The sequence below is a fragment of the Lutra lutra genome, chromosome 1 (assembly GCF_902655055.1).
Source record: "Lutra lutra chromosome 1, mLutLut1.2, whole genome shotgun sequence".
Taxonomy (NCBI): domain Eukaryota; kingdom Metazoa; phylum Chordata; class Mammalia; order Carnivora; family Mustelidae; genus Lutra; species Lutra lutra.
Genome location: NC_062278.1, coordinates 69,054,827 through 69,071,592, shown reverse-complemented (window position 1 = coordinate 69,071,592; position 16,766 = coordinate 69,054,827). Strand labels below are relative to the sequence as shown.

Genomic DNA, 16,766 nt, shown 5'->3' with positions numbered 1-16,766 from the left:
AAGAAAGAAAGAAGGGAAGAAAAAGCACAGTGTCCCATGACTGGCTGCCAGGATTTGATGTTTCAACAATAACATTAACTGCAGTTAGCATGTGTCCTCAACACCTACTCTACGTCAAGTACTGAGCAAAAATACTGACATATGTGACCTCATATAGTCTTCATAATACCCCTCATGTAGGAGACATTCCCCGTTTTACAGCTACACAAAAAGAGGCTCCAAAAGGTCACGGAACCTACTCAAGGTCACACAGGTAGTTTATGTTAGATTTGAGACTGAAACCCAGGTTCAGCTGACTCCAACGCTTGGGTTATTAACCCCGAACAAGTGTTTTAAAAACTGTCTGGCAGTGACCTACCATTTTAAAAAATTAAATTATATAAACAAACCCCAAAGTTTCAAAACAACATTTACTCTTACTATATGCAATGCACCCCGATATTTTCTCTTCTTTTCTATATTGGATTATGTATTTTATATCTTTTTAAAAAATTCCTGTAGTAACCCACTAAACTGACTCCACAATTTTCTAATGGGTCCCTACTCCTGTTGGAAAAACACTACACTTACCTATAGTACCTCACCAGAAGTTTCTCTGAACCCACAGACTAAATCCTCCTATGCTTTTTAGTCTTGTGAACCTGATGGGAGTAGCTGAGCTTCGTAATTGGGAGAAAAGTGTTTCGACTTTAAAATATGTATAAGGCACCATAACATATATCATCAATAATGGATCCTTAAAAGGAATATTCAATTAGGGCCAAAGTGCAATAAGGAATTAGTCACTTACCTACAGCGGAGCAGGACTTAGAAAGTGGAATCGCGGACACACTAAAATCTCGGGTGATTTATTATACACCTTGCAAAGAAGCCGCTTCCAGCCGGCGGTTGTGTTGTACCAACAGAACAGACCTAACTACTTGCAGAAGTAAGAGGCTGAGATTGCAAACCCCTGGGGGCAGGGCCCTGCCTCTGCACGTCCCATTCAATTTCAGGGGCTTGGTGTTGAACCAAGATCATCAGGTTCCCACTGGGTCGGGTCTGGGGTCCCAGTCGCAGGCCGGAGGAAGGGGCTTGCGACTGTCAGCGCAGTTACTGAGCCTGTGGGACCTGAGCCCTAAGGTCTCCAGCCCTTGGGTGCGCATTTCTCCCCCGTGCCCCCCGCCCACTAGCCCAGTCGCGCAGTTGGGCCACGAGATGCGGCGCCACCTGCCTGGTCTGTAACTGACCCCTTTCCCCACCCCTGAGGCGCAGGCCCCTGGCTCCGGGCACCTGCGGCCGCTGGGTCCCTGAAGCAGTCGGCTTCCCAGCGCCCGCGGAGCTCCCAGCTCTGCGCCAGCCGTTGCCAGCCAGGTTTCGGGGCTCCCTCTTGGGAAGAGGAGGGGTCAGGCTGGTCGCGCCCGGGGCCCAGCGCCCGCAGGCCGCACCTCGCCCACCCAGACCCGCACACAAACCCTACGAATAGCACTTACTGGGCTCGACTGCTCCAGAGCGAGCGCGCTCCCCCGGGGGTCCATGGCTCTTCCGGACCCGCGAGTCCAGCCGCTGCGCCACACAGCACCGCCCAGAAAATGGACGCCGGCGGCTCTGCTGTGTCGGCCCGGCCCGCCCCCGGCGCGGGGCAGCGGACTCGGCGGGTCTGGGAAGAGGTCGGCCCGACCCTCAGCCCGCGGGCCCGGGCGCCAGAGGAACCGCCGCGCAGAGGACGAGACAGAGACCGCGGGAGAGCGGCGGCGGGACCGGGGCCGGGAGACGCACGACGGCCGCGCGAGGCCCTGACCGTACCTGGTGCGACGGCGGCGTGGGGGCTGGGGGTAGGAAGCTACGACGGCCCCGCGGGGGCCCCCCCACACTCCACCAAAGGGGCAGTGGCCTCCGCCTCCTTCCCTAGGGACAACGCAGCTAGGAACCTGGCCCAAGGACGACCGGCTTGGGGGCCAGCGGCCACCGTCACTATCAGAACAAGGCCTGGGGAGGCAGAAAGGCCCCTGGGTTCCAGATCCAGACCTCAGAGGGCATCCAAGCCCTGCACATTTCAGAGAGGCTGCATTCGGAGAAACTCTGAAGTGCTGTTTTAACGTAATCAAATTCTCAGGACTAGCGTGTCACCTGTGTTCTCCCATGGCTGTCAGGGAAGGCCTAGATCGATTTTCCCAACGTGGTATAAAAAAGCATTTCACGCAAAATGACCCAGTCGTCGTCTTCAAATATAGGGCGCTGACTGCGTGCTAGGATCTTTCTTCCAAGAGTCAGGGACTGCTCACTGAAAAAGTATTTACTGAGGCCTGCCACAAGCTTGCTTTGTGGAGCTATTGGCCTGAAGCACTAACATGCAGGTTTTGTTTGGTTTTTGTTTGTTTTTTACAAAACCATCCATATTCCCTGCATTTTGGTAGTATGAGTCTAACTGTAAAACTTTCTTGAGCAAAGATTTACTCCCAGGTTACAACTTAAAAGGATAAAAAGCCTGTTATCCGGTTTTTAATTAGGAATACAAATATTTGCAATTCTGCATCTCCGTTCCCAACCATATTTTAAGAACCCAATCATCTTGAAGACTAAAGTAGATTGCAATATCAAATATACAACTAGCAAAACATTTGAAATAATCAAGGGGAAAATACATTGACTTAAAGTCAAAAAATTATGTAATTTAAAAAATAAAGACAGGGTTTTAAAGCCTGGCGGTTTGGGCAACATGCACACATATGTACACTAGCAGTTCCCAACCTTCTCTAAGCCAAGCACCCTCTAGTCTTTCTCAGTAGGCCACATGTTTAGAAAGATCTAGTCCACTAAATTGTGTTTATTAACTAATGATTCATCTTCCCACTTAAAAAACAACCTTGCAATGTTTTTGTGTAAGTAACCGCCAATCAGAGCTTCTACAAAACCTGAGCCAAACCATTGTCAATCCTAGATTCCAGCCTAAAGAAGCCTGTGGTCTGATTGCAAGTATAAGTGTTTCCGTTAAGGCTTTTGGAAGCCGTGAAAAATGTCTGGAGACCTTGGAGAAAACCGGGGCACACAAATTGGGAATCATGGGTTGGAAAGTGCCAGTATGAGGCATGACTTTCTGTGCTTCCCTAACACTGGAAGGTGGGAGAGGTAGTAGAACAAGGGAGTTTGGTATTTGGATTCTGCGTGGCTGGGTTTAAAGCCCAGCTTTGTCACAGAACCACTTGCTGTGTAATTTTAGGCAAGTTACTTAACTTCCCTGAGCCTCAACTCCCTCATCCATAAAATGAGGCTTATTTTAATATCACCCTTATCTTATAGGGCTTTCTAATAATTAAATAGGATGACATACGAAGGACCCACCAAAGTGCCTGGTACATGGTAAGCACTCTGCAAGTGAGCACTATTGTGGCTGCTAGTGGAAGGTGATTATTCAGAGCTGTACGTTCCTACCATCCACGCAGTAAGAACCATAGCCTCAAATGCAAAGCAACCTTTATACCCTAGAAATTTTCCATGGGTAAGCTGCCAGGGTCACATGGTGAGTGACATAAAAGGATTTAAACACAGGTCTGTCTCCACAGTCCACTTTCTGTGCTGCTAACATGTTCCAGGTGGTACCTTGATCAGACGCTGTCAACAGCTTGTTAAGGGTGAAATCGGCTCTGGCTTCCCTAAGAGGCTTAGCAAGTGAATGGCTCCTTACATCCACTTGGGAATTCACAAACAGTGGCATTTCTTTCTCATTAGAGTCAAATGTTTCTCCAGAATCGAGGAGATTTCCCCAAATTGTTATTAATAACTAAAATATCATGGCAACAGTTTGAAACACCCCAGCCGAAAACTTACATAATCAGCCTGTCCTTCAAAATTTTCCACCCTTCCTCATAACCAGTCTTAGATTCTCTCTCTTAATCATTCTTCTGAGTGTGGGGAACTATCTGGAAATTTCCAGGAACATTCCAACTTATCATAATTTTATGCTTTTCTGTAAAGGTTTATTCTTTCCAAAACAACTAAGTGGGATTTATTTTTCTATATTTGTATACCTTTCAGTTCAATATATTTGCAAATCAGAAAAAAAATCCTACGACTTTCGAGATCCTTTCCTCTGATATATCTACCAGTTGTTCCATATGTCCAGAATGGGGCTCCTGGTCCTTTCCCAGGAGGTTCTCCTTTTTTACCCCATTTCCTTTAATTCCCACTTGATTTCTGCTAGGCTACAAATACATGCTTGCACTTTCTGATTTAGGACTGTTGGTTAATGTAACATTTGCTGCCCCCTCCTTTAAGGTTTCAATATTATCATAATGTATAAAAAGACTAAAGCCTGTCTCTTTTTAAAACCCACTTCCTTCCTTAGTTTCCCACCATGGGTTAGGAATCTATAACTCATTCTGTCTCCCATGTATGCAGCACTCTGTTAATTTGTTGTTTTACTTCTCTCCCTTGTCCTGGGCATTCACCAAATTTCTATCACTTGGCCTCCCTTTATGTGGCTGTTTATCTCTTTCCCTTGAGCGTTTTAAGAAAGTCTGTGTCTGAATCCTCTCTACTCTCCACCACATTCCTGAAAGGCCTTTTGTGATGGTGCGTTGAGAAGTCTTACCAAAGCCCCCCAAAAGGCAGTGTTTAGAACAGGGGCTCTAAGGTTCCTAGGAGCCAGGCAGGAAGCAGTGTGAACTAGGGTCTGCAGGATAATGCGCATCCCACCTAAGTGGGAACAGGTGTGGTCACTTACCCAGGCCCAGATCAACCCTTGCCAATGGGGCCTAGGTGGGGGGAGGCCAGATCTGCAGAATTTTCCAATGAAGCCAAAATTAGGATTTTTATGTAAAGTCTATGAAATGTTGACTATGTACACAAACAAAAAAAACAAAGGCATCAGAATCTGATCAAGTCTCTAACTGTAACTACCAATTTATAGGAAATCTCTGTGACAGAAGAATATGTAAAACAGCACCAGTAGTGTAATCAATCAGATTTCAGACTGTAGGAAACCCTACAGGTCAAACAGTTTCTTCAAACAAATTTTTTATAGCAATAGTAAGGATGAAAGAAATAGGGAAGGAAACCAATAAATTAAATGACATTTAAAGGGGTGCCTGGGTGGCTCAGTGGCTCAGTGGGTTAAAGCCTCTGCCTTCAGCTCAGGTCATGATCCCAGGGTTCTGGGATCGAGCCCCACATCGGGCTCTCTGCTCAGCAGGGAGCCTGCTTCCTCCTCTCTCTCTGCCTGCCTCTCTGCCTACTTGTGATCTCTATCTGTCAAATAAATAAGTAAAATCTTTAAAAAAAAAATGACATTTAAGGGAATATCAATTGTACTGTAAGGACCTTATTTGGAATTGTGCTTTGAACAAGTAAAAATTGGTTTTTATTTAAATGACATAATTGGACAAATTAGGCCAAATTAGAAAATGCTGACTATGATATTTGATGTTATTAAAGAATTATTTGTTGGCAATGATAATGATGCTGTGGTTACTTTTCTTAGAAAAATCACATTTTTAAAAATGTATTTTTTTAGTAACTCACATTTTTAAAATGTTTTATTTAGAAATATTTCAAACTTATAGATGAATTTCAAGAATAGTACAAAAAAACGCCTACATACATTCTACTCATATTTACCTACCTACCTATTTTTTCCTGAACTATTTTTAAGTTGCAGGCATCATTCTCTTTTACCCCTAATTACTTCAGCATTTATTTGTTAAGGAAAATGGCTTTCTCTTCGTATTCTTGTCTTTCAGAGAATCACATTAAAAAACTCAGAGATAAAATGATATCTGGGCTTTACTTCAAAATAATACAGGAGAGGATTTGCATAAAACTAGGTTGGCCAGCCATTGAGAATTAGAGAAGTTGGGTGATGGCTACATGGGGGTTCATTAAACTAGCCTTTCCATATTTTGTATAGGTTCAAGATTTTCATAATAGAGTTTTATTTTTATTTTTTTCCTAATAAAATTTTTAAAAGATTATCTAATTAAAGGCTTTAAAATGATATGCTATTAAGGGAATAAGAGAAAGATACAAAATTGTCTACAAAATATTATCTCAAGGGGCACCTGGGTGACTCAGTGCCTTCCACTCAGCTCATGATCCTGGGGTCCTGGGATCCAGCCCTGCATTGGGCTCCCTGCTCAGTGGGGAGCCTGCTTCTCCTTCTCCCTATGCCTACCACCCACCCTGCTTGTGCTCTCTCTCTTTAAAATATTTTTTAAAAAATTATATCAAGTATTTAAAAAAATCACCATGCCTAGATAAAAGATTGAAAGAATACATGCCCAAATAGTAACATTCCAAATTATTTCACAGTAGGTATATATTACTTTTACAATGAGAATTATAAGTATAATGAGAAGAGTTTTCAATTAGAAGCACTTGGAAATTAGAAAAAAACCTTTGCAACAGATTCAATTAAAATCATTGCTAACAAATAAAACATACATGTAGGCTGGACTGAACAGCAGGCCCCGGTTTGCTGATTTTGGCTTCAAAAATGGGTCCACAGACTATGGCCTGTGGATCAAATTTGACCCACCGCCTGTTTTTGTGTAGCCTGCAAGCTGAGAATGGTTCTTACAATTTTAAATGATTGGGAAAAAAGTTCAAAGGAGTATTTGAATACTACGTGAAAGTAGTATTTCACGATGATTATATGAAACTCAACTTTCAGTGTCCACAAGTTAGGCTGTATTAGGACACATCACCATCATTCATTTCTGTATCTATGATAGTACAATTATATTATTATTATACTGAATATTACATATTATTAAAATTTAAATTTTGTCAATAAAAAGCTTATGGAAATTTGTTTTCTCAGTTGCTATATAAATATCTATATAGTATCCCCAGTTGTGCCTCAATCCACAAAACCTAAAATATGTTCTGACTCTTTACAAAGAAAGTGTGCAAACTCCTGGTTGAGGACTGGGCATCCCCTGTGACGTCAAAGCAGCTTATTATAGAAACTGCACTGGACTAGGAGTCAAGGATGGCTCTTAAGGCTCCACGTGACCTGGAGAAGTCACAACTTCTTTGGGCCACAGTTCCCGCAATGACAAAATAAAGTGTGTCTAATGTCCACATGGCAACTGAAGTCTGTGATTTACATTTCTGAGAGAGCTCCGCAAGCAGTACAGGGTAAGGATAACACTAAGGACTGGCATGCCAGCCTGTGTGGTCCCCCTGAAGATCAAGGAATTCTTTTTTTCTTTTTTTAAAAGATTTTATTTATTTATTTGAGAGAGAGAAAGAGGGGGGTGAGGTGGGCGGGGAGGGAGGAGGAGGAAGAAACAGACTCCCCGCTGAGCAGGGAGCCAGGATTCGGGCTTGATCCCAGGACACTGGGATCAGAATCCCAGCTGAAGGCAGACCCCAGGCGCCCAATCAAGGAATTCAATGAGAATAACCTTTGGCACTCAGAGAAGGTCTGGATAGGCTGGTGAAGAACAAGGAACAGGCCTTGGGAACTCGAGAAAGCAGAGCCTGCTGTGGACAACACGACGTTGGGAGAGAGTTCCTAAAATCTGCAGCTTCAAATCGGGTATTTTGGGTCTATTTCTAGTCTTTACTTTGTAGAAGACTGCAGCACATGTAAAAAGTCTGCTTGTTTAATTCAAAGTTTAATCCAGATCTAGCAGAGTGATGTTGGGGGGTGGTGAGGTCTCTCTGGCATCTTCAGATATAGAATAGGAGCCTTGGGCTGGGGACTTCATAAGATTCTGGGATAAATTACCCTCAAGTACATCAGTTTGTAGGCTCTTTGTAACACCCAACAGGGGACAATTAAGCAGCAAGACCAACAACACTACTGAAGCCAGACAGAACATCATGGCAGCAGTCCCTATGCAGCAAGCCTGCTGCCTGCATTTTAGGGAATTTTCCAAGACTAATTTTTCTAGTTGCACCTCCTCCCCACCCTTTCTCACTTGTACCCTGGACCCTCCTCCCTTCAGGGTATGCACAGCAGCATCTCCTTTTGTTCACCAGCGGCCTCCTGACTGCTCCCTTTGTTCCTCTTACTTTCTGCCCCCTCCCTGTACCCTCCTGCAGCCCTCTCAGTCTGCTGTCACCTCTGTCTCCCCATTTCGCCTCCTAGATGACCACCCCCTTCTATTCCGCATATAGCCAGCAGTTTCTAGAAAATCCTCCAGTGATGTAGCTTCTCTCTTTCCCTACTAAAGTTCCCCTCTTCCCTTCCACAGCTCGAGAAAAGGGTTGGGGAGAATTACAAGGGCACTGCCCTTCTGGGATTTAACCACATTCTCAGCTGGTGGCTTTTGTTTTCTGTCTCACTGGCTTGTAAGGCCCTCGGGGCAGGCACTCCACACGTCATGCTTGTCGCTGGGGAAGATGGGCAGGACTGTTAGGCCTTAATTAGAGCAAGGCCTCAGACCGGGTAGAAGATTTTAGCAGGAAAAATGAAAAAGGAATTTCAAAATGTCCATTTGACGGCAATGACCACAGGGGAAGGAAGAGGTTTACTGTATTATGTAAAGAAAATCATGAAAACTCTCACAGCTTTTCGCGAACACAGAAATAATATTTACACTGGCTTTAAAAAAAAAAAAAAAAAACAAAAAAAAAACAGAACCGGAAGACAAGCTCCCTCTGCAGGCCAAATGTAGTGAGTGCAGACCCAAGTGCTAGTCTTGAACCCTGAGCAGGAATAGCTGCAGAAGCAAGGGAAGAATTACGGGACAAGATGCCAAATGAGTTACCAGACGAAAAGAACAATTTTCTGGTCAGTGAGACTTTGAGGCCACAGCAGAGCCACAATGGGATCACCTAAGAGAGACATGAGCTTTGGCAACTGGTCTTTAATATACCTGCTGCTCACCAAGCCTTCTGCAGGACAGCCCACAGGAAGCCCCCCTCCCCCCCTGCCAGCCAAGGAAGGTAAAAAGGCAGAAGCATCTTGCCTGCATCAAAAATTCAAATTTTTATATTCAAGGGCTTCTCAACTTAACATCTGCTCATGAATGCAAAAGGGTGGCAGCCGTTACTGAAGTCACCTGGCAAATGCAGGCAGACCAGCTTGGAGTAGGGCAGCCAGACATACGGTGGCTTATTAGGAGCCAAGACATCTTGGGAAGGTGATGAGGATAAGACATGGAGTCCCAGAAAGAACCACCCTTGCCATCAGCTGAAATGCCCCCACACTGAAGGCTGGCCTCCAAGGCAACAGTATAAAAGGCCCCTAAGAGAACAGCATGCCATTCGTTTCTGTCTGGAACAGAGAGGACACACAATTGTGCCTGTCCATACGATGCTCTAGCCTAGTGTAGGAACCTGACTGAAGTTTTGAAGGGTGTTTCATGTCATATTCCATTTCGCCTGGGCTGGAGTGGCATCTGTCACATAGTAGCTGCTCCACAAGCGAGGCCCAAAGAAGTGAGCTGAATTATTGAAGCCCATTCTTCCACTGGTGGGCAAGACTGCTGTAAAGGGCTTGAACGTGCTTCATGCGGAGGAACGGTTCATAAGTTAGTCAAAACTAAAGTGTGAGGGGTCAGCCAGGCAACCTCTAACTTGTGATAAGCAAAACCCACTAAATTACGAATTTTATTTATTTAATATTTATTTATTTGAGAGAGTGCGCACAAGTGGGGGGAGGGGCAGAAGGAGTGGGAGGGGCAGGATTCCAGGATCACAAGCAGAGCCAACAGCAATGCTCAACAGACTGAGCCACCCAGGTGACCCTAAATTATGAATTGGTTTTAGAAGATGCTTCTGACACATTCTGAAAGCCTCATAGGATCTTATAGTTTCTTCCTTCCTTTCTTTCTTTTTTAAAGATTTATTTATTTGAGAGAGAGTGAGTGAGTGAAAGAGGCAAAGGTAGAGGGACAGAGGGTCTTAAGCAGACTATGCACTGAGGGGCCCAACTCAGGGGCCAGTCTCAGGACCCTGAGATCACAACTAGAGTTGGACACTTAGCCAACATCACCACCCGGGCGCCCCAAGGGTCTTACAGTCTCTAACTTATGTAGCAAACCTATCCTTTTGTACTCAGAGCTTTGTCAGCAGACTAACCTAAAACGCATAAAAGAGATCTGGTTCTTAAAAAGAATTTCTTTGGTATTATTTGCTCAAATAGAGAAATACCACTCCAGGTAGTAAGGTCTTTAGAAAGCTGCTGTCAGGCAAAGAAATCTGTAGAGCTGAAGAGTTTTAGGTGTGAGAGGACAGAGAAAATTTACTGGCAAGATGGGACAGACCCTTCCATGATTTGCTTTTCGAAAAAAAGAAAATGGTTATCTCAATGTGTGGCCATGCGTTTACTTTCTGGAGTTCTTAGGAAAAACAAATCTCTGAGAATCCTTTCTCCTGTAGATTTCTGGGGTTAGTGCTACACCTATGTCAGCATTTTGTCCGCACCACTGCACCTTCTTAGGTGGCTTCAGGGTGGGACTGGGTCAAAGGCAGTGACATCCTCGGCACTGCGTCCTGGGAATTTGACCGAAACCAGCCACCGGGCAGGCCCACCCTTCTCACTGCAGGGGAAGCTGACCTAGGAAAGGCTTTACCTGCGAAGCCATCAGACCCGGCCCCGTGACAATGGCGGTTACGCAGAGAGGAGTTTGCAGTCTGAGCATGCGCACTCCTCTGCCTTCTGATGATCCCCGCAGAACCCCACCTGGCTGGCTGCATCTTACCAGGCATGTCTCTGCTTTTAAATGCCAGCTCCTCGGGAAGGCCAGTCATTCTACGGTGGTTTTCCTCCTCCCAACATATCGTCCTTGCCTTTTAACATTTTATTTTAATTTTCTTCTTTGCACTTGTCTTCTTTAATCGTTTACATAAATATTTTTTGAGCTCCCCCAGCCCCACCACTCCACTACACTAGAGGCAGGTCTCTGAGAAGCAGGCCCTGATCTCTACTGCTCGTTACTCTATTTCCAGCCTTTGGAATGTCCCTGGCATATAGAAGGTGCTCAATAGATGCGTCGAATGTTTAATTACCAACGAAGCTGTTAAGAACAGCATTTCCCCCCGGAAGGGAGTTGTTAGAATCAACCACGTGGTTCCAGGAACTCAGAAGCTTAGCAGGATTTGGTATTAAAGATAAAGGTGCTAGATCTTTTTATTGATCCTTCTTTCCCTGCCAGCCAGCTCTAAAACAGGGTCTGGCTACCAGCCTCTCTAGGGGGACCCACGGAAATGAATGAAGTAGATCAATCTAACTGTAGTGGCAAGAAATGCAATATCGGTATTCTCACTGAGTTAAGGTTCAGAAAAAATTTCCTATTCTCCAAAGAAAAAGAGGTAAGAACTGCAGACTATAAATCATTCAAGTAGAAAACCACAGATCTGCTCATTTTGTTTTGGGGAGAACAAATCAGTTGTTTGCACATTCTTTCTATCACACCTGCTCTGGCCTGCCCAGTATAACCACCTTAGCCAAAAAGTGTAAATGGGTTAAGCACAGCCTTTTAAACAATGAGAAGGGGTAGGTGCCATCTCTGTGATCATCAGGAAGTGTTTTTGGCTAGACTAGGAAATCCAATAATAACTGTAAATGGGTACGTTTGGAAAAGCTTTGTGCCTTGTAAATATTTCTGTGAAATATGAAGGCAAAGCATTAAGGCGAAACACAACAAAGTAATAAATAATAATTATTCTTGCATTCACTGGTCTATTTATTAGAATGACAGTGGTACAGTACACTTCCCAACAGTCTAATTTGGCTTTCAACCTCCTTGAATTGTGTGTAAAATTCTTTTAGGCAGACAAGAGTACCATAAATGAATAATGCCACAAAAAAATCATCAAGTATGAAAATCTACGAGATGACGCAACCATGCTTGAGTTAACAATAAAAAGGATCAACATTTTATAAAGAAGAAATACACTGTTGAATCTACTGGGCATTCATTTTTGTGGTAATCATTTTTGTGGTAAAACAGTCCCATTGCATCCATCTAATCTCGTGATTAAGATTCAAATAGGTTCAAAATGATTGATTTGTACCAGCCTATCAAAACAGAAGACGTTGTAGTTGTAATCTTTCTGAATAGCAATAGTGTTTTAATCACAAATGCCTGGCTCATTATTTGCTCAAGAGTGAATGACAATTAGCTTGATCCCCTGCAACTGTTAATGTTACTGATACTGAAATAAACAGGCAAGACTGAATCAGGTTTCCGACATTTCCCTTTGGTTTAAGATCTTCTGATTGATGCTACACTCAGAATGTTCTTAGTCATTTTTAGTCACAAACAAGAAGGAAAATGGCCCCCGAACAGCCCAAAAAAAAAAAAAAAAAAAAAAAAAAAAAAAAAAAAAAAAAAGGTATTGCAGGAGGGATATTTCGTGGCAAGCCCAAAGAACGAAATCACTATGAGATGAATCACGTTCTAATATCATTGAGCCAGAGAAAGACTCCAAACAAAATATTCACGTTGGCCTCCAAACAACACAACAACAGCAGCAGCAAACCTTTAGCCCTGAAGAGGTTTGACTTTGCACATGGTGCTTTGGAATATTAGACCAACTGCTAGACTAAAGCAGCTATTTACACAGATGGTCCTGAGTCTCGATGTTCTTCACATCGGAACAAACCTCATAGAGGTTTCAGGTTTGCCAGTATCTTCCTCCGAACATATCTACAAAGACGTTCCCACAAAGGCTCCATGTGTACTTCTCATTGGGGGGGTGGGCTTGGGCTTGGGTCCTTCTCTACCGAGAGCTCTGAGGTTACTCATGGGGAGATCAGGGAAAACAAGAGCACAAGCATTTTCTGATTCTGAGAATTTCTGAGATGCCTTTTGTTTCACCGGCGCTGGTGAACCAGTGATAATGAAACTACACGTCTGTACACAAACCTTGACCAGCATTCTGGAACACGTTACAAAGAAAACCTTAATTTTGAAAGTACTGAGCACAAAGGAGGAAGCAAAAAGCTCACCCTGTGCAAGCTTTCTCTATAAAGTGTAGAAATATGGCTTAATTTTTAAGGCTTGAAGACCGCCTTTAAAAATATCTAAAACCAGTCCAGACTCTCTATAAGAGGGAAAAAGAACTGGACAATTGTCATTAATCATTTGTTTCTTTTTTTAAGACAATCTTTTGCATATCTGTTATATTGCATTTTTAAACAAGATTTGGTTACCAAGGAAACAGGTTCTGGCCCAGTGTTAATTTGAAACTAAAATATATTTCGGAAGTTAAGCTCAAAGGAAAGAGCCCATAAAATTATTTTGAAAAGTGCCAGAATTTGGTACTTACAGAGCCACAGCTGTATGGTCTGCAATGAACCATTCTAGGGACTCTTTCTCATTCAGTGAAGCTCTTTATCTTCTAACAGGGCCATCTACATTTAATACTCCCCCCTTCAAAATTTGTAACTCCTCATCTCTCTGAATAATAGATACACAAATAGCATATTTATTCTTGTATATTATCTAAAATTGATTTTGGAAGCATGTAAGTTTTTATTTTCATCTTTCATATAACACGTTTAAAGACCGCTTCTTAAAATTTAAATATTTTAAATGTTTCTTATTAAGCTTGTTTGCGCTCTTTGAAATTATCTCAAGAAACCAATTTATTTTTAGTTTCAAGCTAAAATGGAGCTGAATCAACACACTTTTCAAAAAAATTCTTTTGTTGTCTAATGGCGCCACACCTATCATATAGATGATTTTTTAAAAAGGAATCATCTCACTTTTATGGCAGAATCATTTTGTGAGTTTATCAAAGCTATATATTTATATAGTATCTGAATAGGAAAGCCCATCCAATTTAATACCCTCCCTCCAAAAAATTACAGCTGTCTTTTTAATGTTTGTTCCAAAAGTCATATTTTAATCCATCTCAAATTCTTGCTGCATGGCTCAAAAAAATCTAGAAAACATGCAAATTTCGACCTACCTGTATGTATCACTTAATGCAGTGCTAGCATGACAAGACACTCAGCCATTTTTATGTAAAGCGATGGAGACCAACTGATTTCTCCGTCTTCTTGCTCACAAGTTTTAGATGCAATTGTCACACACACAAAAAAAATCATACGCAGAACAGCTTGAATGTAACTGTGATCACGAGAACTGAATTTATCAACAGGAAAACAGGATTGAAAAAAAGAAGTTTCTCATCCAAGGTTTCTCTGAGGCTGCAACCAAGAAGGTGGTGTGCTGAATTTTTTTCCCTTCCTCCTCTGAGAGTTCAAAGCCCGGAGCTGACCACTGCAAAGGCCACTGTCACATTTGCTGAAAATCAAACCACTGATACCAGCACTGAAAATACAAATTTGAGAACCAAGTTGTCTGCACACCATGGAGTGCATAAGAGTTAAAAATAGATTCCACCTTGCCTCCTACCTGCATAATAAATATGTAAGTTTCAAGTGTTTAATTTGATATTCACATTAATTAACAATACAACATACATTATTTAAAAGACAGCAAATGCAAGAAGAAAGGAGAGACACCATCTGGTAGCAGAGTTTTGTTGTTGTTTTTGTTTTTAGGGTTTTTTTTTTTTTTTGCTTTGTTTAAAAAAAAAAAAAAAGGTAAAATCCTATTTTGAACGTGATGAAAAGCAAACATCCAGAGGCAAATGAATCGGAACTGAAAGGTGATGTTGAAATATCTAAGGCTGTAATGAGGCAAAAACAAGTCTTCGCTACCAGATGATATGGCATACCGAGCATTTACATACTCACATCTGAAATACTAGGCAACGTGTAATGAATTCTATACACAGCATGCACACACAGCAAAAGCACGGCTAATCCTGCCTGCCATCTTAGGCTTGCAGAAGCAAGATACGCACTGCATGCAGCACACGAGCACTGGGGAAGGAGGAGGCAAGGGACAGCTCACCTTAAATGCAGTATCTGATTAATGTTGTAAGTGACATTGCATATCAGCCTCAGAGTCTTGGTTCAACTGGGTAGGAGGGAACAAAGAAAAATGTCATCAACTGGTGATGCAAGATGAGCCCAATCACTAAACACTGTTTAGCAAACTCCAAATTCTGCAACCAGACAGTAGAAGGCATTTCATACACTTGAGCAGAGCTGCTGCACAATGAATGTGTCCTTTTGCTTCTGAGAATCAAACAATCCTTTTGCTAACGAAGAAAATAAGCTGGAATGAATACTGTCATATCTTCTTCTTGAAGAAAGCTTTCAATACAGTATGTATCTGGTTGGGAATGCATTTTATAGACTATTAATTTCATAGAATTGCTAACAACAACAACAACAACAAAAACAAAATAAAAAACTGTTATGCTATTGGAAAGTAAAAAAATAATGTTATATAGGGTATAGCTCTTCTAGATTATTTTTCAGATCCTAAGTGATGCCGCCGGCAGGCTTGTAGAAGAATGCATGATCGGGCTGTCTGTATCCGTGCTATAACCTCTAACCACAAGCCGTGTAAATGTATCCTGCTAAATGTATCTGCAGTACAGAATGGCAGATACCTCCTCAGTTGCAATTGTATTAGGATGTGAATGAATTTGCTTGAACTTAGAAGCAAATAAAATCAGTGCAGAAAAATAAATTGATGCTAAATTCCTTTGGATGTAGAGCTGACCACCTAAGGATAGAAAAGCTATCCTTAGGATACTGACCTAAATAATGTTAAGACTTGCAGCAGCATACTTACCGCGCTTGCTCAGAACATAGAACATGCAAAATGATTTTTCTCCTCCCTCCCTCTCCAAAAGCTGTATTGTAAAGTAACAAGGCATTAACAGGAATATCAGAAGGCTGTATGTATATGCATAGTACATACTATGAGAGAAGAAATGGTGTTGTGCTAAAATGCAATGTTTCTTTGTTTTACTTGGAGGCTTATCTTAGCAGTGCTTGCACGATGACATTGACATCATGGAGGTCAGGGCTGACACTGGGGTGCCATCCGTTTTATGAGTGAAATGTTTTCCGAAAATTAAATTTCATCTACTCAAACACCAAATTTCATGTCTTCTTCAATACCACCTCCCTACCCCCGCTGCTTAAGATTGATGAGATCTAGTTTGGCTCTGTGTAATAAATTGGAATTGCCTTCTGTAGAGAGTCCAATACATAATTGTAGGAATTAATTTTTTTAAACAAAAACCCTCAAGAATTCTTATGCATCCCCTTTCAATACTTCCTATCAACACACACACACACACACGCACGCACGCACGCACACACAATTGAAGCTCAAATTGCAATGAAATGTTTAACATGTGGAACAAAAAATGTGGAAAGAGCCGCTTATTCAGGATTTTGAAGAAATGCCTAATAAGCAAATACTGTTTTGCTACAAACCAGTGTCACCATGTCCCTGAAGAGAGGAAAACAGCATAGCTTGCTAGAAAAATTTCCTCCAGAAACTGCCGGCAGGTAAAAAGCAGAAAAGCATTTCATTTACCACCATGCTGTATAAAACAAGAAGTCTTTTATTTTTAAGGAAATAGAGCAAATTCTTTTCCACTTTCTTCAGCTACAAAGAAACCATACCCACCCCCACCTTTAGATCTTGGATATAAGCCAACATTTTTATAAAATGCTTATGAGCCTGATTCTTAGTATATATCTACGTTTTTCTTCTTATCTCTCCAAAAGTCTTTAATTGCCTTGTTGTACCACTGAATATACTAATGTTAATTAATTTTAACACGTACAAAACGAATTAATATTTTCTGAGGTTGCTAGCTTCCCAGCGCCTCGATCTTCTATCAGGACTGGCTAAAAATAGCCACGTTAGCAAAAATATTCAATTTCCCCAGGATTTTTTTAAAGGAGAAAATGTATTCAGACATCTTAACTTAGGTACTAGGTTTCA

General features: G+C 42.1%; 1 protein-coding gene across 12 annotated transcripts in view; it reads right to left on the bottom strand.

The window, feature by feature from the left end:
* ZBTB38 (zinc finger and BTB domain containing 38) overlaps positions 1 to 16,766 on the bottom strand; it is a 140,296-nt gene that overhangs the window by 45,513 nt on the left and 78,017 nt on the right. For 6 of the 12 annotated variants that reach the window (XR_007126701.1, XR_007126699.1, XR_007126700.1 and 3 more), the window contains one exon: positions 14,805 to 14,870. The gene's annotated coding sequence lies outside the window, so the exon portion shown is untranslated. Of the gene's footprint in view, positions 1 to 790; positions 1,423 to 1,472; positions 1,763 to 1,785; positions 1,903 to 13,851; positions 14,217 to 14,804; positions 14,871 to 16,766 lie in introns of those variants that run through there. The other 6 variants (XM_047726455.1, XM_047726412.1, XM_047726446.1 and 3 more) reach the window with 5 other exon arrangements.